A 27486-nucleotide genomic window follows, 5' to 3' on the forward strand; every position below is an offset into this window, starting at 1 on the left:
GTTATTCCCAAAGCTATGTTGAAGAGTATTTTGTGTTTAATCCTGGGGAGGGTTAGGAAGGGAGGGATCCGTAATTACTAGGATTAGGTATTTTCCTTTATGATGATTCTGAGAGTTATTTGCACCAATTTCTTATCGTTAGTCACCTTGCTAATTCTCTTGAAATTACTAAAATCAATGGCAATTGTTGAGGTACTCTAAATCTCCAGGGCTGGTGGTTTGTGCATATCTTTAGTTAAAATAAATATAAATTAATTCTTTGCTTCCATATTGTCTTCTCCATAACCCTAATCCTGATGTTGAATTTTCATGTAACCTAGAGCCCGCTGTTGGTGGAAGCAGCTGCTGGCCCAGGCCAAGTCCACAGCGTGGCTCTGCCTCCTGGGTTCTTCCCACATGGTCCTTGACATCCTCCTGACAGTATCAGAACCCTGAGGAACTGTTCTCACAGATTGCACTTGAGAACGCTTGCCTTTCTGGGAAGCTTGTAATCACTCTCCAGCAGGCTACGGCTATGGCTGCAGCAGAATGTCCAGCTGGTCCAGCATCACAGACCCAGCCCTTCCTTCTCCGTGGCTTTTCTCACCTCTCGCTCCTCTCCTGCCTGGCTCCTCCAGCCCCGTTCCATTATCTCCCACCCCCCACCTTGGTTTACTATTTCTCGACTGCTGCTCTGTTTCTAGCTGATTATAACTGGCAGACGGCCAGAGGCCGCATCCTCCAAGGGCGGAAGTCAAGTCTAGAGCAGTTTCCCTTTTAAGACTTCAGGCTGACCCATCTTGCCATTTGTGTGGGCCTTCCTCATTCTTAGCACTTTATTGTGTTTGACCCCCTGGGGCTGAGGAGTATTTCTTGTCCTGTGTGCAGTTCTCCGCTCCAGAAACTATCTGGCCCACACCCAATTTTCTGTAGCCCTGCATCCTAATTTAAAAAATTGGAAAATCATATATAGAGCTTCATGGAAAGGTAAGTAGAACTCCCATGTGTACTTCCTGTCCATCCGTTCTCAATCTATTACTTTCAAAATGTAGATGATCATTTGGTTCTGAGGCCAGATGGTACAAAAATTATCATTCACTATGGTAGAATCATCGTCAATGACTACAATCTTTCAGAAGGGTGATTTAGTAATATGTGTCAGGACCACTTAAAAACGCTTAGAATTACTCATTCCACTCCTAGGAATTGGTCCTAAAGACATCAACAGATGTGCACCAAATTTGTGTGCAAGAATATCATGCAGAATTTCTATGTTGAGAGAACTTGGAAACAATCTAACTGTTCAAAAATAGGACTAAATAAAATATGGTACATCAATATAGCAAAATATTATATGACCATTAAGTTGTGTTTTTGAACAATATTTTTAAACAAAAGAAACTTCAAAACTTTTCAAGAATCTTTTAAAAATAAGAGTATATAAGTGAAAGGTGAGATATGACACTTTATGTAATAATATTGCCCCAATTTTGTAAAAAGGAAGAAAAATGTTTGCATGTAGCCTTGCTTAGGTCAAACATAAAAACTTTAATAATATTTATCTCTGGGTGGTAGAATTACTGGTGATTTTAAAAATGCATTTTTCTGTATTTTCCAAATCTTCTACATCATATGAATGTGCTATGTTCCTAACCAGAGAAACAATTATTTCTATTTGTTAAAGAAGTTATGCCACGAAAAAGGCAAAACAAACAAAAATACTAAAGGCCTTTGTCTGTTTTTTCATAACTGATTCACCCCATTCTTTCTCATTGGTGTAGAAAAAAAGGGAACTAACATTTATAATGCTAAGAATCTCATTATTTCCTGTATCTCTGGAAGGTACATATTTTTCTTATTTTAAAGGTGAGGAAACATATGACAAAGTGTAGGAAAACCAAGATGTGAGCACAGCTCCATTGGTTCTTCTCACTACTATTCTATCCCTACTTGTGATATATATGTTTTTAAAGATATAACTGACATATAACATTGTATTAGTTTTATGTGTACAATATAATGATTAAATATTTGTATATATTGCAAAATGATCACCACAATAAGTCTAGTTAACATTCATCACCATACATAGTTACACATTTTTTTTTCTTGTGATGAGAACTTTTAAGATGTGCTCTCTTAGCAACTTTCAAATATATAATACAATATTATTAACTACAGTCACCATGGTATACATTATATCCCATGACATATATTTTATAATAGGAAATTTGTAACTTTTGACCACCTTCACCTATTTTGCTCACCCTCCACCCCACTCCTGTGACAACCACCCATTTGTTCTCTGTATCTATGAGCTCCCTTTGGGGTTTTTTTGTTTTTGTTTTTGTTTTAGATTCCACATATAAGTAGATCACGTGGTATTTGTCTCTCACTCTCTGACTTATTTCACTTAGCATAATGCCCTCAAGGTCCATTCATGTTAGTGCAAATGGCAAGATTTCATTCTTTTTTATGGCTGAATAATATTCCATTATATGTATATATGCCACATTTCTTTATCCATTCATCTATTGATGCACACTTAGGTTGTTTCCTTATCTTGGCTATTGTAAATAATGCTGAAATGAACATGGGGGTACATATACCTTTTGGAGCTAGTGTTTTCATTTTCTTCAGATAAATAGCTAGAAGTGGAATTGCTGGATTGTATGGTAGTTCTATTTTTAATTTTTTGAGGAAGCTCAATACTGTTTTGCATAGTGGCAGCAGCAATTTACATTCCTACCAATAGTGCACCAGGCTTCTCTTTTCTCCACATCCTCATCTTGTTATTTCTTGTCTTTTTGATAATAGCCATCCTAACAGGTGTGAGGTGGTATCTCATTGTAGTTTTGATTTGCATTTCCCTGATGATTAGTGATGGTGAGCATCTTTCCATGTACCTGCTCGCCACCCATATGTCTCCTTTGGAAAAACATCTATTCAGATCCTCTACCCATTTTTTAAATGGATTGTTTTTTTGCTATTGAGTTGTATGAGTTCTTATATATTTTGGATATTAACCCCTTTTCAGATATATGATTTGCAAATATTTTCTCCCATTCAGTAGGTTGCCTTTTCATTTTGTTGATGGTTTCCTTTGCTGTGCAGAAGCTTTTTAGTTTGATGTAGTCCCACTTGTTTATTTTTGCTTTTGTTGACTTTGCTTTTAGCATCAAATCCAAAAAATCATGGCCAAGACCTATGTCAAGGAGCTTACTGCCTATGTCTCTTCTAGAGATTTTATGGTTACAGGTCTTAGCTCCAAGTCTTTAATCTATTTGGAGTTAATTTTTGTGTATGGCATAAGATAATGGTTCAGTTTCATTCTTTTGCATGTGGCTGTCCAGTGGTCCCAACACCGTTTCTTGAAGAGACTGTCCTTTCCCTATTGTATATTCTTGCCTCCTTTGTCGTAAATTAATTGACCATATATGTGTGGGTTTATTTCTGGGCTCTCTATTCTGTTCTGTTGATCTTCGTGTCTGTTTTTATGCCCAAACCATACTGCTTTGATTACTATAGCTTTGTAATACAGTTTGAAATCAGGGAGCATGATGCCTCCAGCTTTATTCTTCTTTCTCAAGACTTTTCAGGGTCTTTTGTGGTTTCATACCTACTTGTGATATTTTAGTTTATGTCTTATTCTGTACCTGAGCTTTCTGATTTTATCAGAATAGACTTTCTTTTGGTAACAAAGATATTCTACTTTCTATAAAATTCTCATTCTAGCTAACTTTCTGTAGCTAAGATTTTGCCTAAAAAGTGTCAATTCTTTTAATAATTGTAGTAAAAAGAGAACCTAACTGGTCTGAATAAAATTGAATAGCAGAATGTTGAAACAAACTGAACACCACATTTCTGTATGTGTCTTATTATTTTGATACAGTAATAATTGTAAACAAATGTTCAACCTACAAATCTTAGAGAAATTATAGCTTATTGTGGTAAGGTTGAAGAAGTTGTCATCTCCCCAGTTCCTCATAGAAGATGCTGGTGGCTGATGGCATTAGAATTCTCATGAAGGCCTGACAGGTTGCAGAAAGCCCCAGGTGGGGGCTGACCAAGACTCGAATACTCCTACATGTCACCCCAAAGACCATATGGTTGTGAAAACTGCTATTAACAACCCATGTCACTTGGATTTGACATACAGTTTGTAATTACGTCACTTGTGTCATTTTGCTATTTGTCTGAACCTGCTCTTACCTTGCCACCATGTAACAGTGACCGCCGTGTCCTGTTAATCTGTTGTTGTAAGACCTAGGAGGAAATGAGCAGACATGCCTGAGTTGGGCAAAGCCCAACTATTACTCTACATCTTTTACGGTAAGGGAATGGGGGACTAGAGAAGTTCAGCGATTTGCTGACGGTCATGCAACTTTGAGTGCAACAATTGCTCAGAGCTCTCTTGTCCTGTGGGTGCATCGCTGCCATGTGCAGCTGGTGAGCACTTGAAATGCGGCTGGTCCAAATTGAGATGTGCTGTAAGTGTAAAGTCTACCTTGGCCTTCAAAGACTTAGCCTGAAAAAAAGAATGTAAAATATCTCATTTGAAATTTTTTATGGTGATTATGTATTTAAATGATTATTTTGGATATATTGAGTTAAATAAGGTATGTTATTAAAACTCATTCCACCCTTTTATTTTAACCTTTTTAAAATGTGGTTAATAGAAAATCTTAAATTACAAATGCGGTTTATATTACATTTCTCTTGGACAGTGTTGCAGAACCTGTTCCTTCATCTGTAAAATGAAGTTTTGAGAACACATGTAAAGTGCTCAAATCAGTGAGTGTCCCACAAATGTTTGTGTTCCTCCCCCACCACTTTTTCTCAACAGAACACCCAAGTCTCCTGACTTTCATGTGCATGAATATCCAGAGACTTTAAAAGAACTATTATTCCTCTATTTCCGTTCAGATTTCTCTTTAGTAGAGACATTTTTTTAGTCATGTGTTTTTTGAAATCTTATGATGTATAGTGTGTAAATAGCAAGTCAGACAGTGGAAACTTGAGCCAAGATCCTGAAACTGCCTCGCCCAAAGCAGAGGGATTAGAGAATGCACGCTTTCATAAACTCGCCACAGACGCTGGGGAAAGATAGACCGGCATGGAGGCAGGAAACGCACACGAGGTAATTCATTGCTATTGAAGCTCCCTGGAGCAGCAATCTGGCTATGATATGAATTATTCATGGATGCCCCCGTGGCACCCTTATGTTGAAGGTTGACGTCAGGGTAGGACCCGTACTCCCCTCTCAGACCCCCATGCTGAGCACTGTGTACAGGGTCAACACCCCATCCTAGAATCGACTCTCTTCCAAGCAAGCCCAGAGACTGGGAGGTCAGCCACTACAATTAAGTTTCCTTGTCCAGCCGCCAGAAGATGGATGAATTCATCCAGCAGCCAGCCCAGTGCTCCTGAGTGAAGAGCTCAAGATAATTTATGGAATTGATTTATGCTGCTCCTCTTTCCACAAGAATTCATGGTGGCTGTATAATATAAGTGGTCTTTTGTTGAATTTACAAAATCGTTCTCTAATTTCATGTTTCAGATGTTTCAGTTGGGAATGACAAATTCATACGCTATAGGGCTCAAGCAGTTACAACGATGAGGAAGAAGGCAACAGGGAGTGGTGTGGACTGGTCCAAAGTGGAGAATGCTGCCCCATCTGTAGGTGACCCCCTGGTGACTAAAGCAGGTTTTGCCTTGCGGGGATGCCCATCTTGGGTGGTTACATTCTCTGGTTTTTCACAAGAAGCTAGATTTTTCAGATTTTAAAGTGGAATTCTCCTGACTTTTTAAGTTTTAGGCTGAATGAACCCTTCTGTTGGTCCAGTTCAACCAGGCTGTTTACAGTCTCTGATCTTGTTTGTTTACCGATATAAATGATAAGCTTTCATGGGAAGGGACTCTATCTTCTATTTCTCCCATATTCTTTTTTGTTCTCTCTACCCCTCACCACTCCTTGCATAGTGCAAAGCATTTACATCAATTATGATTTTCAAAATCAGACACCACTTTACTTTGTAATACTCATTCCAGATTCTTCTTCTTAGTTATTCCTTTTTATGTCCTTCTTCTTGTTTCTTGAAGCTCTCCAGACAGCAAGAGAGGAGAGCAAGCATGAACTGGAGTGATTAACGGCTCTTTTCTGACCACATGCCCTCATCTGTAAGACAATGTGGGGAAAGCCCCCTTTCTATGTTTTATTTTGCATTCCCAGGATATGGCCAAGGTGGCAGGGACATAGGAGAGAAGAGGGGAGGAATTCCAGGTTGAGATCCAGAAGTCCTCTCCTTTGATTTAAGGCAGTGCTAGAGCAGTTAAAGACATGTCCGACCCGTCTCCATACATCCTTCTCTCTGCCCTGCTCCCAGCTCTCCCAGTACCCACCGTCTTTGGGAACACTCTCCCTTTTTGGGGGCTTGTTCTGTGATGAGGGCCCACTGCCTCCTAATGATCTCCCCCATTCAACCAGATACTTCATCTTTGATGACATGCCCCAAGGTCCTGAAGAAACCTAGGCTTTCTGCACAAGTAACCAAAACTTTTCAGTAGAATTCAGTTAGGCAACTGGCTATTTTGAGCCTAACAGGCAGTTTGTTTGGTTTTTGTGTGTGTTTGTTTCTTTACTATTGAGAAAGTCACAAATTGACTTCTGTCCATAAGAAGCAGATCCAGACCATTTCTTTATTAATGCTTGGAGTCAAAATTTTGAGAACTACAATATAACTATAAAAGACATTAAAGCTCTTTTTAAGGAATCGAAAGAAGACAGCTGTCTTTTCAGGAAACGAATTGAGAAACACTCAGTGAAGCAACATTTACTTCCACCTGTGCAGAAACCCTGACACACAGCAGGAAGTCTGCCGTGTTTGTGTACTCATGGGCCACACCATGAGTAGACAGAACGCTGATGGTGGCAAGGATCAGACTGGGTTCTGCCACAGTATATCTACTTTACTCATAAAAATACAGGAAGAGCAACTTCCTGTATGATACTATAACCTGGCAGATGAAACGTGATACAAAGTGCAGAGTTTTACAGCTGTTTGGAGAGATCGGGCACCCACACAGAATTCGTTCTTTTAAGACTTTTGTTCTCTCAGTCTTGGGGCTTGTGGGACTTCCTTAGATTTTTGCAGCTAATGACATCAATACAGACACTTCAGAATCTCTGTAGGAAACAGGGGAACAACCTGTTCCCCACCTTTGAGGATGTGGGTATGACTGTGTTTTGTATTTGAGGGCACATGTTTTTGCCTCCAAATTTTGTTTTGGTCAGCACACCCCGACTTACATTTGGTGTCTGGGATCTCCCAAGCTGCCTATCTTCAGAGCACGGATTCTGTGCTCTGAGCATGCTGTGCTCTCCCCATGCTCTAGCAGACTGGGGCATACTTCTGTGGCCCCACACTTTTTACCTGGGCTTCATCTAGCACCCCTTGAGTTCTGCTTTAGTGCATGCTACCTGGCCTGTGTTTTCTGATGCGGAGCATGTCTTGATGCATGAGATTTTGTGTTCTGGATACACATCACTTCCCAATCCCATGATCTGAGGAGTTTATAGCTTACAGAGTATGGCTGTCTATGCTTTTAGGCATCCCAGGCTCTCTGTGGGTACATACAAGTGTATAGTGATTAGGGGCTGTGGCTGACTTTCTTCCAACTCCTGTCTTCAGAGAGGCTGCATTGGAGAAAGGGTCATACAGAAAAACACAGTCACGTAACTTCATGTTTAATAGTAAAATCTAAATTTCCCTAAACCGAGTGTGCTGTCCCCGTCACCTGGTGCTCCATGTTTCTTGGCATTGTTTCCCCTAATGCCCACCCCATCTTCATGATGATTCAGGAGGAGGCGTTTTGAAAATCTGCCTCCTGCTGGACATTCACAGTGCCTTTGCCCAGCCCCACCCCCAGCGACAGAGTGATCCAGGGGCGGGGTCTTGACCCACATCGAGCTAAATCACCCTCCTTCTCTAGAATTGTACAACTGGAAATGAGAAAGAATGAGTGTCTTCCCAGTGGATGAAATTGTAACATAGGCCTATGTAGACTGTGTAACTGCATGTGTGCAGTTAGCAAGAAGATTAAAGCCACAGAGGGGGAGATGCAGAGCTGAGGGGGTGAGGACATCTCTGTAGCGTTCGGGTCCAGCTGTTCCTGAGGCTCATCTTCATCCCTACTCTCCCACGGCTTCTAACCTAGCAATCTTCCATAGAATCCTCTTCTTTGCTAAGTTTTGTTCGAATTGGATTCTACCACCTGCAACCAAAGTTGCCTAATTATTACAATGAAGATTGATCATGTGCTGCCAATATGAACAAGTACACAGAAATTGCATTTTAATGTCAGGGGTGTGTCCTAAAGACTTTCGATAATTTATACTGGATGATATTTCTGTTCCCAGCCCAGATGACACGGCCATGTACCATTACTATAAACACAATGTGCAATTTACTTGTTCTTCCAGCTTTGACTTGTGTCAAAGTTTGCAGGGTTGTTTGTCTTTTTCTTCTTCTTCCTTTTTTTTTTTTTTTTAGTATTTAGAATTTGGAGGTGGAAAGGGAGATTTTTGGTGGTTATAAAAGATGCCCAAAAATTCTCCCACATTCCTCACTTCAAAAGAATTAAGATTTGGTTTTTATAGATCCTGTAAACAGTTTTCCAAAGTTAGTTGTATTAATTACCCTCCTACCAGCAGTATAGCAGATTTCTAGTTATGCTATATTTTCAACAACATTTGGTATTGTGAGTCTTCTTCACTTTAGTCATTTCACATCAACATATCATATGTAGTTTGTGGGTATGTAGTGATATCACGTTATAGTTTTAATTTGCATTTTCCTGATGACTAAGGAATTGAGCACCTTTTCACGTTTATGGCCTTTTGGATAGATGACGTGCCTGCTCAAGTCTTTAGTCCATTTTCCTATTGGGTTGACTGCCTCTTATGTTTTGATTGATTGAGTTTCATTATACGTTCTGGATATGCGTCCTTTATCGGATATATGTAGTGCAAATATCTTCTCCCACGTGTGGCTTCTTTTTCATTCTCTTAGTATCTTCTGGTGAACAGAATTTTTTATTTTAATGAAAATAAAATGAAAAGAAAAACTCTTCAATTTTTTTCTTTTGTGGTTGGTACTTTTTATGTTTTGTTTGAGAAATCTTTGCCCCAAGGACATGAAGTTATTCTCCTATGTTTGCTTTTAAAAGTTTTATGTTGGGGCCAGCCCAGTAGCATAGTGGTTAAGTTCGCGTGCTCTGCTTCAGTGGCCCGGGGTTTGCAGGTTTGGATCCTGGGCGCAGACCTAGCATCGCTCGTCAAGCCATGCTGTGGCAGCATCCTACAAAAGGAGAGGAAGATTGACACAGATGTTAGCTCAGGGTGAATCTTCCTCAGCAAAACAATTAAAAATTAAAAACAAAATGATCAAGACCTATTAAGTCTCATTTTTACATATGTCTTATTGACAAAGAGATCTTCAGCTTAAAGCAACATATTTCTTTCCTCAGACGTTTTTATTGCATAAGGCCCCTTATGATTCAAAATCATATTTTTCTGAATAATATGAGGAAAGAGAAGCAGGAATGTTCACGGTGTTTTTGAGGAAAAATATGCATGAGCTAATGTTGGGAGGCAGGAAACTGCCCATGGTGGGCTTTGAGTGCCAGGCTGAGGAGTCTGGGGCTCTTTCTTTACAGTGGATGGAGGGCTCCCCACCCCCTACTCTCCAATCCTTCTCCCTGATAAAGACTAACTTCTTACTGCCAAATGCGCCCAGTTTTTGGTTCTAGTTCTTGGCTTCAATCCCTCACGAAGCCCAGCTGTATCCCCTTTTTGTGTTGAAGCTAGATTGCCGGGGTGTCTGTGACACTTTGCCCAAAGGCTGAGGTCATGAGGTCTTGTCCTAAAGAGGAGACAGGAGAGGTGAGATAAAATGCCTGTACAGTTTATGAAAGGCAGACAAGTAGGAGTCAGCAGCTGACTCCAAGTGCAGGGAGAGAAAGGGAGAGGAGCAAGGCTGAGTCTGAGATTTCAGCCTCAGTTGCTGTGAGCAAGAGGATACTATCCCTCAAATGGGGACACGGGGAGGAGAAGATGTATTTTGGAGAAAGATGATGAGTTTGGTCTGAGAAAGGGAAAAAGGACGGGAACTGCTCCCTAACATTTACTGAGAGAGAGCCCAGGCTGGGTCTGTTCCGTGTTGGGTGGTCTACAACAGTGGGACAACCAGATAAAGGTGCATCCCTAGGCCCTGATTCGGAATGCTGGCTTACTGAGAGGTCGGCTGGGGGCAGAATGGGATTGGAGGACCGCACTGGCAGAAAGGGTGACAGCACTCAGGAAGGAAGAGGTTGGAGGCGCCTTGGGCTGAGGTCTGGACCTCAGGTTCATTTACTCAAAACTAGGAGGGGCACACAGCGGTGAAATGCTGTGCACAGCATGAGCAGAGGGAGTTTCAGAAAGGGCCCAGCAGAGCTGAATGCTGCTGAGAGGGGCAGGAAATTCAGACTAACTGTTGGATTTGGGAGTTTGTGGGTCATGGGAAAAACTGTCCATTTGGCAAGCATAGAGATAAAACTAGAACTCTCCCAGCAACCTCCCCACCACCCACATTTGGGTGTACTCCACACAGGATGGTTTCCATACTTGCATCTGTATAGACACCTTTTCTTTTTATGAAGTTAGAATCATATTGTACACAATGACTATACCCTGCTTTTGTTAAACTGATCATGATGTGGTTACCACAGCATCTGGACAGGTCTGGGCTAGGGCAGACCTTAGGGACGCAGCAGGGCTGCAGGTGCCCTAAGGCTGCAAAGCATGGTGGGAGAACGCACCCTCAGAGCTCACTGGGGCCACTTCCTGCCCTGGGGTGTGGTTTCCCCAGCCCCTCCCTGCCTCCAAGCACTCTTTCTATTCATCCTTTATCCAATCTTAGAGGGTGGATGCTCCTGGAGAGGACATTGCGCTACACTCGAGTTCTCAAAGGCTCAGCCAGTCATGAAGAGATGAGAGCTGAAGATGAGAAACCGTGTCCAGTCTTTGGCATTCCCTTCTGCGGCTGCTTCCAACTTTCCCATGCCCACCAGTCCCCTGAGCCCTGTCCCATATGCCTTCCTCTGGCTCTATGGACAAGCTTTTTCACCGAATATCAAACCTGGGAGGCTCCAGATGTCAGGTAGCTCCCCCAGGACATTCAATCAGAATGGAAAAAAATGTACGCAATAAACCCTTACAACATCCCTGCAAGGTGGCCAATGTCATATTTACTTTACAGAATAAAGTGGGCTTCTAAGTGTCACATATAACTAGGCCATGGCCTAATTACTTAATATATTAATATAAATGTATAATATAATATATAACATATATTCTAATATGCAACCCATACATTATTAAAATGCATACCACATATTCATATTCACGTATAGTGAATGGAAATCCTGGATTCATGCTAAGTCTAAGGATCAGATCCACTGGTTCACATTAAGACAGAGATAACTAAGAAGTTTTCACAGAGGCTGGAAGTCAAGGTCCACAAGCCAGATAGGCTAGAAAATGTGTTTTGTTTGGTCTTCCTGTTCTTTTGTAACAGGGTAATTAACATTAGAATTAGAATTTTAGCTTCTTCTGAAAAAGCAGATCTGGCTGCTCTGGGCCTCCATCCGCAACAGGCAGCAATTGGCCGGGGCTGTGTAGTGGCTGCCCTTTCAGACGAGCTGAGTAGTCTCCTGTTCACCCAGCCCCCACCACTTCCTATTGCCTCCCTGACTCTGGGATGGAGCGCAGCCGTTATTCATAACTGTGATTGAGCCAGAAATGTTATTACCCCTGGCTCTTGTCACCCACTTTGATGACCTATCTGGGCCTACAGTCCTGTGGCAGCCTTGGTGTAACACAGTGTCCTTTCCAGGAGCATTCACTCTGTTTTTTTTTTAACTTTATTGAGGAATAATTGACAAATATAATTGTATATATTTAAAGTGTACAACATGATTTGATATACGTATACACGGTAGAACCATTACCAAGATCAAGATAATTAACAAAGGAACAATCCTTAACCTGGTAAGCCGTAACCAACTGCTAATGTTCAGGCAGCAGGGAATCACCAAGAAAAGTATTTTTTGCTGGGAGTCGCCCAGTCTCCCTAAAATCAAACCCATATAAATAACTGCCTATTCTGCATACTCTCAAATTCAAGCTGGAAACTAGTCATATTTTCTATGTGAAAAGCAAGTGTTTTTGTCTTTTCCTTAAGTCGTTTAACTTAATTAGCCAAATAGAATGGCCTCAAAATATGCTGCATCTCCAAGCCGAATGCAAAAGATGATCATCGGATAGTAATAACTTCTCTCTCTGCTATGAGATTTACCACCCCCCAGAAAGCTGTAACAGTCTGGGGAGAGGCCATCATTTTGCAAAATGTGCTTTCTGTTCTTTGGTCTATGTGTAGGGCCTTTTAGGGAGCAGCCGTGTTTGCACAGTACGTTTTTTTGTGGAAAGTTGTTTTTGCAAGAGACACTCATTTAGTGTTTTCACATGCTGCATCCCTGTTGGCAGCAAGATGAAATGCCATTAAAAGGTGAAAGTTACCAACTACAGCTCGTATGCCAGGAGCTTCAGTGTTAAATCCTAAAAAGGACCAGTACCAGTGCTGCGCAGTTCAAGACACTGCTGCAGACCACGTGTTCTTGTTCTGTAGGATCTAAGAGGATCTTCCTGAGGTTATCTTCTTGCTTTCCTAGTGGATCAAGGAGACATCCATGGAGCTCCTTTTCCTTTGCATGTTCCTCCTTTTAATTGTCACTCGTGTGGATCAATCAATTAATTTTAAAACATTCATTAAGCACTTGTGTGCCAGGCCTCATCAACACTTTCTTCTGGGCATAGATAGTATAAGACCCAGGGGTGGAAAGGGTGGGATGGGGGTAGAGGGAAGAGAAAGGATATGAGTCATGCTGAATGGCTGAAAGGAATATGCAAACTCAGGGCGACTTCTCAGGAGAAGGCCTCAGGTGGGCTGCAGCCTGTGCACAGGTCAGTGCCACTCACCCTCACCCTGAACTAAGTTCTGGGGTGCAGCCTCACCCTGCTGCTTCCTTGCTCTCTCACTGCACCCCCTCTCCCCTGTCTCCTCCACCTCCAGCTCCTCTGGGTGCAGCAGAAAGACTCAGGATATTGGGTTCCAGTCATAGCTGGACCTTAGCCTGTGATGTGAGACTTTGGCCAAGCTACTCTGACACTCTGGATGGTGGTTTCTTTTCATGTGAAAGAACGTACCGGACCAGAGGGGCTTTAGGGTTCCTCCTAGTTCCAGGAGTCCTCAGTTCTAGGCTTATATATGATGTTGGCAGATTTTTCAGCTCTCCTACACAACTGTGTGCACCGAAACAAGTGATGTTGGAGTTAGCCTGTGTCACTCTCTAAAAATAAGCCAGTCTATAAATAAAATGAATATCTGAAAGCTTTCTATGATGTGTTTAGTTTCTGCAAAATTCCTAGGACTGCTTTTATACCTTTGCAGTGGTTGGGGGAGGCTAGCATCAGGATTAAGGGCACAGACTCCAGCAGGTTGCCTGGGCTGAATCCCAGCTCAGCTATTTCCTAGCTGTGTGAATTTAGGCAAGTTATTTTATGTTTCTTACCTCAGTTTCTTCATGTGTAAAACAGGCTAAACAAGGGGCCAGCTCAGTGGCATAACAATTAAGTATGCATGTTCCGCTTCGGTGGCCCGGGATTCGCCGGTTCGGATCCGGGTGCAGACATGGCACCACCGCTTGGCAAGCCATGCTGTGGTAGGTGTCCCACATATAAAGCAGAGGAAGATGGGCACGGATGTTAGCTCAGGGCCAGTCTTCCTTGGCAAAAAGAGGAGGATTGGCAGCAGTTAGCGCAGGGCTAAGCTTCCTCAGAAAAAAAAAACAAAACAAAAAAACAGGCTAAATGAGAGTCTCAATCTTTTAGGGCTGTTGTGAAGATTAAATTAATTAATACGTATAAAGTTCTTAGCCTGGCAGAATGTGACTGTTCTGGGAATGCTAGCTCTATTTACTATTATTTCATTCTTATTTGCAATTACAGAAACATAGCAGTCGCACAGGGAATGGGTGGGAATACTAAGCTGGCAAGTCCAAAAGGGAATTCTCAGTAGGATGTAGCCAGTTATGGGGGAGATGGTGATTCATCAATTAGTTCCCCGTTTTCTTAATCTTCAAATATTTCTGGTCTTAGAAACAAAACCAGAAAGTCTTCCCTCCACCCTGCAAAGCATAGGCAGGCTCTCCACCTTCCCTTCCTTACCTCTCACTCATCCTTGGCAAATAGCCACGTAGCCTTTTGCTGACATTGCTCCACTTAAGTGTCCCTCACACAATGGTGGCCAGTGACCTAGCTGGTAAACCCCATGGCTTCTATTACCCCTCATCTTGCTGGTGTCACCTGATCATTCTCTTAAGTTCTAATGGTTATTTCTCACTCCTGCCAAAGAGCAACATCTCCATGTCTCTTAACTCCAATTCAGCAGAGCCGAAATTGAAGTCATCTTCCACCTAGACATCTTCTCCACTGTGATCTCTGCTTTGGGTTGGAAGGCTCCTATCAGCCCCATCACTGAGCTCAAAATCCCAATGCCACTTTTGTCCTCCTCTCCGCTGTCCCCTCAGCAGGCCTAAGTCAAGACTGTCTAGCTCTTGCTCAGAAGATCCACCCTCCCTCTCCTGCCACACACTGTGTGGGCTTCCATCAGGAGCATCTCCTGACCCACGGGTCTGACTGGCCACTCTCAGAATCATCCCATGACTTCACATTAGCTACTGAATAAAGTCCAAACTCCTTATGTTAACACCAAAGCCTCCCCCAAGATCTCCCCACGAGAAAACTGACCCCAAACCCCAATCTCTCTGTGCAACCTCTTTTCTTGCTATATTCCTGCCATCACCCTGCGCTCCAGAAAAATGGAAGAGCCGTGTTCAGTTGTGTGTGCTGCATGCCGCTTGGTGCCCAGAAAACAGGAAGTACTCAGTAAACGTTTGTCGAACAGGAAAGAAAGAGGATATATGGTCAAACAGCAACCAAGGCAAATGCTAAAATCCACGAGGAAGAAGTTTCATAAATATTTGTTGTTCTCTGTGGAGGCCAAGATGATGACTTTTCCTTTAGTGCTTAGAAGGTGAAGAAATTGGCGCAGGTACTTTCACTGCAAGCTTGAAGCTTTCACTCGAAAGGAGAAATTATTTCAGGTTGCTGGGCTGACACTACTTTCATAATTACAAAAGCATTTGACAGACACTAAAGTGTAGTGTTTCTTTATAGGAGGGCAGTAAAACAATAAATTACAAGGACCATTTGATGATTGGAGGGAAAATTCTTTTTTTTTTTACTCTTATCCGATTTTTCTAATAAAAACTCAATTCTCATTTGAGGCAAGTTCTTTTGGGTACTTTTCCAATACAATTCCAATTTATTTTTCCATTAGCTGGGAGCAGTTCTTATATTTTTTCATTATAAGCCCGCGGTGCCAAATCCACATCTTGCTAGAAGTTTCAGAGTCTAACTCCCCAGTATTTCTGAATATCGCCCTCTCTTCTAGTGCTAAATGACAACATAAATGTGGCCAGTGAGATAGGATTCAGGTTGGAAAATTAGAAAACTGATAAAAAAATAATATCACACAGGCAGTTCCAATGAATGCTGGAATGCAAGAGGATTTATCTGTGTGATCTTGTGTTTTTGGAAAATGAATGGAACGGGGAAATGATGATCACCACTGTTAGAAATAGATCATTTTTGACCTCTGTATGAGGGTTTCAGACTCTATATCGATGTCGCACATTTATCAAACCTTGGCTTTGCTGGGTCTCTGGCTGCCTTGATCAGGTTTGGAAGCTTGGCCTCTCTACTCCTTCAATCCATGCCCAATTGTCTTAAATTCAAGTTTCAGAATGAAAATAAGTGTAATTATCTACTTCTTTTTTCAACTAATGGGTGACAGGCTTATAGAATAATAGGGCACATAATGTAAACCGTAGATAATCCGAAAAGCATGGGTATGTCTTTGATTCCACAATGTTTTAGGTTTTGCATTTGAATCTGCATATGTGATCTTGTAAGAGCTCAGGGCCCTTCACAGAAACAATCAAGTCTTATTTATGAAGACCCAGCAGCCTTCCTCGAACCCTTGATCCCTCTGCTCTGCTCTTCATACAGGGTCATGTGATGGTTAAGTTTTGAGAAGAGCAGGAATCCAAACCCGTAGGCTCATGGACACGTTCAGGTCTGTCTGTCGCTATCCGCCCAGCAGCAGACAATCCCGTCGTCCCATAGCAGCTCAGCCCCAAGGTCAGCTCCAGCAACTGCCTCACTGGAGCCTCAACCACTCAGTCTCTGCTTCTCCCTCAGTCTACTGCTTCTTACCCATTCGTAGACTCACTTGTCTTCTATATTTTCCTCCCTACCTTTTGGCTTCCTCTGTGCTCATGGCTTCTACTTGCTCCATCTTCTGTCTTTCTGCTTCTGCCGTGATACTGGATGAGACTGCACGTTTCAAAGGCCTTCAAAGAAGAGATTTGATGAGTTCTGTTGGTCTCAGTCCAGTTTAAATCACCCCTACAGGGGCTGGACCTGTAGTGGTTAAGTTCGCATGCTCCACTTCAGTGGCCCAGGGTTTGCTGGTTCGGGCGTGTATGTCCTGGGCGTGGACATACACACCGCTCATCAAACCATGCTGAGGTGGCATTCCACATGGGAGAACTAAAATCACCTACACCTAGGATATACAGCTATGTATGGGGGCTCTGGGGAGGAAAAAAAAAAGAGGAAGTTTGCAACAGATGTTGTTAGCTCAGGGCCAATCTTCCTCACCAAAAACTTGAAAAATAAATAAATAAATCATCCCTACAAGGCAGGGTCCCAGTGTTAGGGCCCTGTATCCTGGGACACCAGCTAGTCTGTAAAAGGCTTGCCATCCTTGAGCGGCCATCTCATTTTTGTGAATCAGTACTTCTATCTGTCTGTCTGAATATTTATGTATCATTTAATTAATAATAGGAAAATGATTACCCAATACATTTAGCTTGTTTGGTGTGCAAAAGCTTTAGATAACATGGAATCCTTAAGGGGAAAACAAACAGGAACAAAAGAGTCTTGGTGATGAAAGGACGGGGTCAGTGAAAGAAGTCATGTCTGAGGAAAGTGGGCTGGCTGGCTAGAAGATAGCTCGCATCTATGAGCCAGGCCTGGGGAACCAGGGGAAAAGGAGCAGGAACCCAGCTGGCACAAGACTTGAGTTCCTCTAGAATGAGGCTCTGTGTTTGTCACTTAACTGTGTTCAGGTTTTTTGCACCTCTCTTAAATTGTTCTCTTGCCCCCTAACCTGGGAAGGACTTGCTGACATCCCCCTGGCCTCCAGGATAAGATTTGAACTCCAGAGGCAGGTCACTCTCACAGGATGTACCCTCAATAAGCATTTGTTAAGTACACAAAGCAAATTGCTGTCTAAAAACTTTTTAGAGAATTTTTAAAAAATTAATTTTACAAAGCAGTCTGTGGAGATTGTCTTGGAATGTTTTATTGATACTTCCATGCACCAAGGTTTTATATTCAGAGGACAGTCTTGATTTCTTATGCTGTTTCTTCCTTCTCAAACTCCTTATATAAAGTCTGACTTGAACAATTCTATTGAATGGCGTATTCAGAATTCTGGAAGATTCTTTTCTCTGAAGAGACACCTTAGTTCTCACTACAGTTCATCTCTGAAGTGATATGGCATTTCCAGTTGCCTCTGAGACATTTAACATCAGAACATTCATTTTGTGAAGAGAACTGTCTTTCTAGGCTCTCCTTTATCTTATCTTTAGCCTTGTGATTTTGATTCCAGACCAATGTAAAATTTAAAGTAGGAAGTGAAACCAAAGCAATGAGCAAATATTTACTAAGCACTTCTAGTAGAGGTATGTAGATGGGGCATATAGTAGTGACACAGTGAAAATTTTCTGACGATCATAAGACTCACTTTTTTTCATTCAGATGAAAATATTACCCCAACTCTCTAGCTGGTATCAATGACATAAGGACTCCTCTACCTTTGAATATTTTTGTTATAACATTGCTTTTCTATTCAGAAATCTTCAGTGCTTTCCTCTTGCCAGAGCCTGGGGTCCAAACTCTGCTGCACAGTTTCCATGACCTGCCATATTTCCCGTGATGCCTCTCTTCACCCCTCCTACCCAGGTGCTATGAACACTGAATGTGCACTGCCCTCTTTGTGTGTGTGCTCCTTCTCTTGTAATCCTTATTTCCTTTTCCCTACACTTGCCCAAATACTACAGCTATTCTTCAGGGCTCAGAGCAAGTGTGTCCTCTTCCACAAAGTCCTTCTTCATGCTGTCAATGAATGCTTGAAGAGTGGCTCCCATGTTCCTGCCATACATTGATGAATAAGACGGTCCCTGCCCTCAAGCAGTGTAACAGCTGAGTGAATGAGGCAGATAAGTCAGCAATTATAGTCGTGCAGGCCAGCTCTTTTCACTTAATAAAACACATCCCAGGCTGCTTGTAGCTGGAGGGTTCCAGCAGCCCCAGTTCTGACCCTTCGCTGAAGCTTGCCCTTCCTCTAATATCAGCTTAGAAACTCAGAGTAATGCTACAGTGTGATAAATCCACTGGAAGGAGTAGAGACAGAGTGCAGTGGGTCCCTCTCCAGGCTTGGGGGTGAGGGAAGGCTTCCTGTGTAAACGGCATCAAGCTGAATCTTGAAGGATGATAGCCACCCAAAGAGGGTGGTGGAGTGAGGATGGGGAGTGAGGTGCCAGAAGCAACTGCATGTGCCCCTTCATGGAAGGGAGGGAGTGGTTCAGGAAGGCATGGCTCTTGGCTTGAGGGGCAGAGGCTAGAATGTGGCTCTAATGGCGAGCAGGCAGGAGATGAGGAGGATTTGGGGTGTTCCTAAAACTAGACTGTGAACTCCTTGAATTGAGAGCACATTTTACAATCCTGGGTCTTCTAAACTGCCAATTACATAACAGCTCAATAGAGCATCATTGTTTGATAGAAAAGTCTCTCTTTACTAGTGACAGTGTTGTGAATGGCTGCCGTGTGTGAACAGTCTTTCTTAAGAGCGATGTGAATGTGAAAGGTGTTTTCTAGAGTTTGTATAAGTGCCACTGGAGTGGAAAGATCTGACAGGCTTACAGTTCTCCATTGCCTCATGTTTCCAGGACAAGCCTCTGGTTTCGCTGTAAAGAATGCCTACCATGGTTTTTTATCCTGACATGGGGTTGGTTATTTACCCCTTGTCGCTAGCCTCACATGTGCTGCCTTTCTCTCCTCTGCTCTCTGATGCTGGAGCTGGGAGTGAGGTAGCTACAGTTCCTGGGCTTCCTGGAGCTGGCTTTCTGTTAGCATCTGCAAGTAGGAGACACTGGTAGGAGATCAGAAGGCAGAAGAGGTAGAAAAGCTTCCTGCTTCTGCCTCCAACAGTGTAGCAGTTGCTGGAGGTTGTTGGCAATAGCTGCAAGAGCAGTGGGGCTGTGTGATTCCTCTCTCCAACCTCCTGGAGTGAGGCAGCACCTTTTCAGGGTTCCAGAACCAATGACAGCAGTTCTCCAATAGTGCGTCAGCAGGTGCAAGCTCACAGTATCCACCCCAGGGACATTGGCAGTCTCTGATCCTTGGGTATCCATCCTGCTTCCTCTTTGCTCTTTACCCCACTTCTTCTTCATTCAGCCCTTCCAACACCTTTGCAACCAATCTTCTGTATAATATTCCCTCTGTCCAAAATACTGAGAATAATTTCTTTTTTCTTTTCTGACTGGTCCCTGGTCGATACAGATGCCTACTTGTAGGGGTATGTTCAGTTGCTATAAAAGATGGTAAAGAAATACAGGGGCTATGAAGAAGGTGACATAAATTCTGTTGTCCAGATACCCATAACTCCAAATGGCCTAATGTTTGTCAGTCACGATCCTGGGTATATTACTCAAGTAAAGGTTTTTATCCTATCTGAAATGTAGTGCTAGACTAGCACAGTTGAACTGCCAATTGGTTTTATGCATGGATGGATTTCAGATGAAGGGCTGTTGATGCAGCATCTTTTACAAGTTCCAAAATCACAGAGGAAGAAAAAAAGAAAAAGAAAAAATCCCCAAAGCTCTGTAATTCTCTGGCACACAATTCTCTTCTACGGTGCCTTCTGAGTATACGTCAAACACAATAAAACCAGTGAGTCAGCTTTAATGGTGTGCCTAAGTCACTTAGAAGGGAAGAATGATGCCTCCAAACCTCCTAAACAATCACGCAGAGACTTTTGCTGCCAAGAGGCATTGCTGAATTTTCTAACAATACCTGGAAGGGCACCATTTCCCAGTAAGATGGTCGGATTCTTTTTGTTTGGAGGTTTTCCTGAAGAATTTTAGCAATGTCTTGTACACACATGTAGACACCATTGGCCACAACACTTAAGTATGGTAAGGTCTTATAATTCCGTAATTATGTAGCCAAGCAGCCCGGCTTTTGTCTGAGTAAGCTGATAGGCACATCTACCTGAACAGTGTGAATGTGAATGAAAAGGAAAGGCATTGTTCAAGGGTTCTCTCACATAGAGATGAGCAAAGGTGTGGGGAGGATGTCTAAAAATAAAAAATAAAAATAATTTAGCTCTCTGCTGACCTTCATCTGGGTGAACCTTAGTCCACCTAGAGTTAGACATTAAATGTGGTCGGTGGTTCTATTTGAATTCTCTCTCATTAATTTCTTGGGCCTTATGCACCTGTCTGCTTACACAACAGTAACAGTGTGTACACTGTGTCTGAAGCACTCTGCAGTTAACAAAGGGTTAATAAGCTTTTATTGCCCATCCTGGTCCTAGTTCTGCTATAGCTTCTAAACAACAGCGATAGAGCGCATGCTTAGCAAGTAAAATTAGAGGGAACCTAACATCTCTACAGGAGCCATTTTAAAAAGCCAGGAGGAAACTCCTGACGTGATTCCTCTTGAAGCCTTTATGTCTGAAAAAAGATCCCATTTGAGCTAGTAGCCAAGAAATGAGACTCACAACATCTATAAACACTCATAGGTGACGCAAGTTTGAATTTTGTGTGTGTGTGTGTGAAGAAGATTGGCCCTGAGCTAACATCTATTGCCAATCTTCCTCTTTTTGCTGAGGAAGATTAGCCCTGAGCTAACAGCTGTGTCCGTCTTCCTCTATTTTGTATATGAGGTGCTGCCACAGCATGGCTCGATGAGCTGTACATAGGTCCGTGTCCGGAATCTGGGCCCACGAACCCTGGGCCGCTGAAGTGGAGTGTGCAAACTTAACCAATACGCCACCGGCCTGGCCTCTCAAGTTTGATTGTTAATGCATGGAGGGGACTGGAGTAGAAAAGAACTAAAGACCTTGTGCTTGATTTCTTAGAAGTTGATTGCTATAGGCATGGCCCCACCAACAACTACTCACTGTCAAAACAATAAAAGGAAAAGATCAGCTTCCTGTGTGTACTCTGCTTTTAGCTCAGAGAGATGTCATCTCCAGGAAGACTTCCCTGCCCCGGGAATCTGATTGATGGCCCCATTCTATCTTCTGTCCTAGTACTTTGAGCTTGTGGCACTGTCTTGTGGTTTAATTCCTTACCCACTTCTCTCACTAGTCTGCGAGTACCCCATGGTGAGGCGCCAGCTGCCTCTACATCATCACCACTCAGAAAATGTTTGTGGAAAGGACAACCACGACATAGCAGTTTTGTTGGGGACAGAATATAGAATGGTGAAGTTACAGGCAGAACTTCTCGCCTAAGCACTGCCCCCATTTCCACTGACTGTGAGAGCTGAAGGCCTGGAGAAGGCAAAAGAAAGACACTGCAGAGTAGAGAAGGAACAAAAAAGGAACGATAAAGAAGGAGAATCATCCAGGTAAACATAAAAAAGAGAAAAAGAAATAGGAGTCAGTAAGTAGGGTTTGGAATGACTGCCTTTGATTATTTATTGAACAGATACCATGGAGATAGTTGGAAAATCCAGGATCATATACTCTGCAAAGTTAGGATGAATGATCAACCAGTTCTAACCTATACCTTGGAGGTATGTGTTCTGTGCCATTCCAATTTCTTAGGGCAACGAACTGAAATCCAGACTTTCCTGAGCTGAAATGTGAATGGTTTGTGACAAGTTTAACTGTATCACCAGATTTTTTCTAAAACCTGCCCTTCCGCTACCACATGGAGTAGCAACAAACTCTCAAAAAGGCCCCAAAAGGAGGGCAGTTGTGTTTTTTCTACTTGCTCTTTGTCTTCTACTGTGGGTTTACCCACTAACCAGCATCCAGGGGGAATTCCTGCTGTCTTCCTGAATAAGCCCAGGGAGTCTGTAATTGAAGCTCATCCTTCCTGGCTTTCCTTTCTCCTCTGACATATGCCTCTGCTTACAGAGTGTTTGTGAATGCTTTCATTTCTTTCCCTCGCCAAGACAAAAAAAAAGTGGAGAGAAACATATCTTTTCTAATATTCATCCATTGAACAAAATTTTGTCAAATGCCAAAGGCATGAGCAGAGAGGTAGTGTGGTGGAATGGTGTAGCGGCTCTGGAATCAAAGAAATCTGGATTTGAATTCTGGTTTGATCATTTACTAGCTGCCTAAATGACTATTTGTGTCTGCCACATTAATCTCTCAGGGCCTCAATTTCTTCCTCTGTAAAACAGGGATAGCTGTGCTATTTGGTCTTTTGGCCAATCTTGTGGACAAGGCTTGGCGGCTTTGTCCATCATTTGTCAATGACAGTGCTTTCTTCACCTGCAAGAAGGAATTTGCTTGTCTGTCATTAAGAGCACTGTATAACAAGGACTAAGATTGTCCATTCCCAAGGGATATTTTAGGGAAGATATATCAAACAACATATCAGAGGAGGTATCCCGGAATGGTCTCAGTGTTTTTTGCTTACATCTGGTCATGATATCTGTTGCCAGCTGGCTAATAGGAAATGTCTTTGTCATAGAGTACGGGAAATCTGATTCTCAGGCCCTCAAAGTAGAGAGAAAACTTATCCTGGCTGTCATGCCTAAGTCCTGTTCATGCTCTTCTATAGTGGACAGACCTCTTTTTGTCTGCTCCCCCTAAATCAGTGGGGGACCATGGGAGGAGGGGAATAATGTATCTCTTCCTGGACCTTTAAAACAGTTCAACAGTAACGGAGAGAAATCTCACCATGGGAGAGCTGAGAAACCCATGCATGTCATAACTGATTATTAATTGCTGTTATCTTGAGACAAAAATTAAGGAATTTTGTAGGGGGGAAAAAACCATTCTGATTGATGTTTGTCTATAAGAGTTTTGAATCTTTGTATTACTCTTTGCCCCGAAGGAACCTATTTATTACTTGGGGAGCTAGGCGGGAACAAGGGCGTCTCCTTGATCTTTGGCCCCCAATTCCCTGTAGATATTAACTTGCAGGTTGTTGTGAGAATTATTGTAGCGGTTAAAACAACACATCTCTGGTGTTTGGATCCAGATCCACCACCTACCTGCTGTGTGACTTTCGGCAAATTCTCTAACCTCTTTGAGCTCCAGTTTCCTCATGAAAAATGGGAATTAAATGAGATGATGCAGTTAAAATCTTAGCACCTTGCCTGGCATATGGTAAGTACCCAAAAAATGATGTACCCTATGGTAGTTTCTATTAACGCAAGTCATAGTACATATGGATACTAAGAAAAACAGGGGCAGACACCGCAGGTTTTCTCTAGATGATTATCTATTTGGTGCTGAAGTTAACCTCAAACCTTATGAAATGGTGATAATTAAGGACATGGGGCTCAGGAGAAAGGGGCAGGACAGCGTGATGTAGTGGAAAAATCAGAGTCTTTAGCACTCAAACTGTATTTAAATCCTAGTTACAGCTCTTCTTTCTAGCTGCTTAAGCCAGTCCTTCTCCCTGAGTCCCGGTCTCCTCATTGGTAAATTAAACTGGGGATAACGACGCCTATCGCTAGGGATGTCGCGACGGTGAGAGAAAGTGAGGTGCCCGGAACCGCGGGGCCTCGGACTCCACCGTCGGATTAGGGCGGGAGCCGCTGCCGGGACCTGTCACCAGGACTGCTACCCAGGCAGGATGTCCAGGGCACGGGACCTGCAGCTGGGGGAAGGGGCCGGGCTGGGGCAGTCCGGGGTGGTCGGGTCGCGCGCCAAGGCGGAGGCCGAGGGCTCCCGGGGCCTTTTGTTGGCAGTCTGAGCTGCCTCTGCACACGCCGGGGAGGATTAAAGCCAGATGTGGCGGCAGGGCGGCAGAGAGACGACATGCTCCCCGAGCCTGGGACCGGAGACCGGGCGGGAGACCGGGCGAGACACCGCCGCAGATCCGGCTGTGACAGTAAACCAAGGGGAGGAGATCTCACGAGACTTATATAGGCTGCGAGACGGCGCCCCTAAATGACAGCCGGGCGGGCCACTGACGCGGGCGGCTCGGCCGCACGGGGGCGCCCAGTGGACGGCGCGCAGCCCCAGCGGCCAATGGCTGGCGGGGTCGCGGGCGGGGCCGGGGGGGCGGGGCGGCCGCGGCGCTCCAGTGGCGGGGGCGGAGTCGCGGCGGGGAGGCGGGGCGCCCGGCAGCGGCGGCAGCGCCAGCGGCGGCCACAGCAGCCTCGGCGGCGGCCGCGGCAGGACAGGGAGCGCCGGCGGCGGGTGAGGGGCTCGGGGCGCGGCGCGGCGCGCGGGCGGCCTCGAGGTGGGGGCGCTGGGCGGCCGCGCGGAGGGGCGCGGGACTGAGGGGCGGCGCCGGCTGAGGGCTCTGAGGCGCGGGGGTCGCGGGAGATCCACCTGCTGGTAACGGAGCCGCCAGCATCTCGGCCCGGCCGGGAGCTCACGCGCCTCCGGCTGCTGCGGGGCCGGCTCGGGGCGCGGGCTGGGCCTCGGGGCGGGGCGCGGGCCGGGTGCCCTGGCCCCGCCGTCAGACCGGCTCCGGCGCTGCCGAGCCCCTCGGTGCCGCGCGCTCCCCCGGTGGCCCGCCGGGCGCCTGCCGCGTTCTCGGCGCTCCCGGGCGCAGCGGGGCTCGTCGACTTTGGGGCAAAGTGGAGCAAAGTGCGGAGGGGGAGGGAGAGTTCCCCGCGGAGCCCGCGGCCCGAGGGCCCACGCCTGCCGCCGAGTCGGCGCCCCCAGGGGGCCGCGGGCAGGTGGGGCCCGGGCGAGGCGGTCCCGGGCGCAGAGGCAGCCGCGGCTCCTGCCGAGGCGGAGGAGGCGTGCTGTCGTGGTCGCAAATTTTGCTAAGTGAAGACCTGATGGTCCGGTGTGAAAGTGCACGCCCAGCCCCCCAGGCCTCGGTTCCCCGCTTGTTGAGGAAGCTGCAAGCGGGACCCTTAGGTTGGGTCTAGGTGATTCCACTAAATGTACCAGGTGACATCTCGGAGGCGTGTTTTATGAGCTGGCAGTCATACCACTCGGAGCCCGCTTTTATTTCTCGCAGCGTGTGTTTTTCTGAAGCCCGTTCATTGATTGCAATCCAAATTGCAAAATATAAGCAGGCACAGTGTATGTTTTTAATGCTTTCCATATATTTTGCTCTTATGCTTTTGCTGTCGTTACGAATTCTGATAAAAAATGACAACGTCGTTCGTTTGAATTTAGACCTAAATTTAGAATCAAATAAGCGTTTTGTGGTTTCTTTTTCTGTACGGTTAAAAAATAGTTTTATGAGCAGGTTATCGTGGCATAGCTTTCTTCAGCCCACACGTGTAAATCAGAAAACGCACTGGACGGTGGAATTATGTAAGCTGTATTAAAGAAAAATATTAATCCTATTATAAATGTAAAATAAATGAATTTTAATATATTGCGGTGTATAAAGTTATATAGCTTACGTCTTGGATTTCATGATCGTGCCTTTCGTTCTTCAGGCACCTCTGTCCTGTCTGTGGGATGGTAATTAAGAAATATGCCAAATGTTCAGCAAAGTGTTCTCATCCAGGGAACATATTGAATATTTGAAAGAACACTTTAAAATAAAGGTTTTGTATCTAAGAATGAATGTGGGACTGCAGCCCTTAAAGGACTGTCAATAACACAGATTTTTTCAGTCTGAGATCTAGAGTTGAGAGTTCCATTCGTCTTTGTCAGGATGGAAAAGGTGACTAGTAATTTTAGCCACTACCTTTTTTGTTGTTAAAGATTCAGATGTGCTAAGTGATAGCCTCAGAAAGTATTAAGGTGTTAGATTAAAATTTTTGCAAATGTGGACACTGATGAAAATATGGGTCATTTCGTCTCTTGCTTTAGGTGGTCAGTCAGTCCAGCCTTTGAACTGCCTCTCCTGGTTTAAGAGCCTGGAGATCATTAGTTTTGCTCTTGTCTTGAGTCTTCACTTGTACTTTGCAGTTAAACTTCGTTAGGTTGGAAACCCTATTTAAAAATGTATGACTGCATTCTTACTGAGTAAAATGCTCTCATATTTCTCTTGAGGAATTTTTCAGGTCCTATTTGTTAGTAGAATTCATTATAAGTACTTTTTCAAACCAGAGCTTAATAACTTCCTGGATCCAATACTTAATATTCCTTATTAAAAACTTCATGTATTATCAATAGTATATGTGTAGTCTACTCTGATTTTAGAGTTCATTCACTTTTAATTGTCTCTATCCATTTATACTGAATTTTATCATGTGGGCTTTGTTTCTATTTAATAAAACTGTATTTTAAAATATCCTTTATTTTATGATTATCTGCTTCTCTACTTCCCCATGATTATTAATTGAATGTTTACTCTAATAACTTGTTATACTTTTAGATTTTTTCTGGGACAGAATCCTTCCTGAAGTAAGGTAGGGCTAGGTATAGCAATAGAAAGTTATATGTATTTTTATCTAATGCCACACCAGGATTAAAATTCCAGGTTATGTAATTCACTGAGTTATCACTTGTCTTCTTATAATCAGAACTCATTGGGTGCTTATTGATATAAGAATATATTAGGCACTTTCTGGAATTTAGTTAAAATTATAGGATTTCACCATGAAGATTTCAAATTCTAAGCTGTAGACATGGCATGTTTGATATTAACTTGTCTTAACTATAAAAGGTGAATAACTTTGGTTTTACAAAACAATGATAAATTGTAAGTGAGAATATCTTTGGTGTTCCTTGTTTTCGGATAGTAAGAGGAAGCAAGGAAGTAGGGGTTCGGTGCCCGTAGAATATTACAACACAGTTAGAGCTGCTGGCTCGGGGGTTGACAGGCATGCATGGGGCTGTGTGTGGGGAAGGGGAGGGCTTAGCCAAAGGCTACAGGAAGTGAGAAATTTGCTTAAAGTTTTAAATTTAAACTGAAATTTCCTGTGAATTCTGCAGCTTATTCCATAATACATCCATGTTTGTTATAGAATATAAAATTTTTAAAAATTGACATTTAAACTGTTGGGTATAGTAACACCCCAGGAAGATTCTCCAGGCCACCTGAGACTTGGAATATTCCTGGCCCTTCTCTTCATACTGCCATGGTGCAGGTGGCCTA

General features: G+C 43.6%; 1 protein-coding gene across 5 annotated transcripts in view; it reads left to right on the plus strand.

Annotated features, from left to right (window-relative positions):
* MGAT4A (alpha-1,3-mannosyl-glycoprotein 4-beta-N-acetylglucosaminyltransferase A) overlaps positions 1-27486 on the plus strand; it is a 150969-nt gene that overhangs the window by 21865 nt on the left and 101618 nt on the right. Inside the window, exon 1 of one of the 5 annotated variants that reach the window (XM_070573519.1) lies at positions 851-966. The exons of 2 other annotated variants lie outside the window; for them this stretch is intronic. The gene's annotated coding sequence lies outside the window, so the exon portion shown is untranslated. Of the gene's footprint in view, positions 1-850; positions 967-24547; positions 24712-27486 lie in introns of those variants that run through there. 2 more of the 5 variants (XM_070573515.1, XM_070573517.1) reach the window with 2 other exon arrangements.

The sequence above is a fragment of the Equus przewalskii genome, chromosome 14 (assembly GCF_037783145.1).
Source record: "Equus przewalskii isolate Varuska chromosome 14, EquPr2, whole genome shotgun sequence".
Lineage (NCBI taxonomy): Eukaryota > Metazoa > Chordata > Mammalia > Perissodactyla > Equidae > Equus > Equus przewalskii.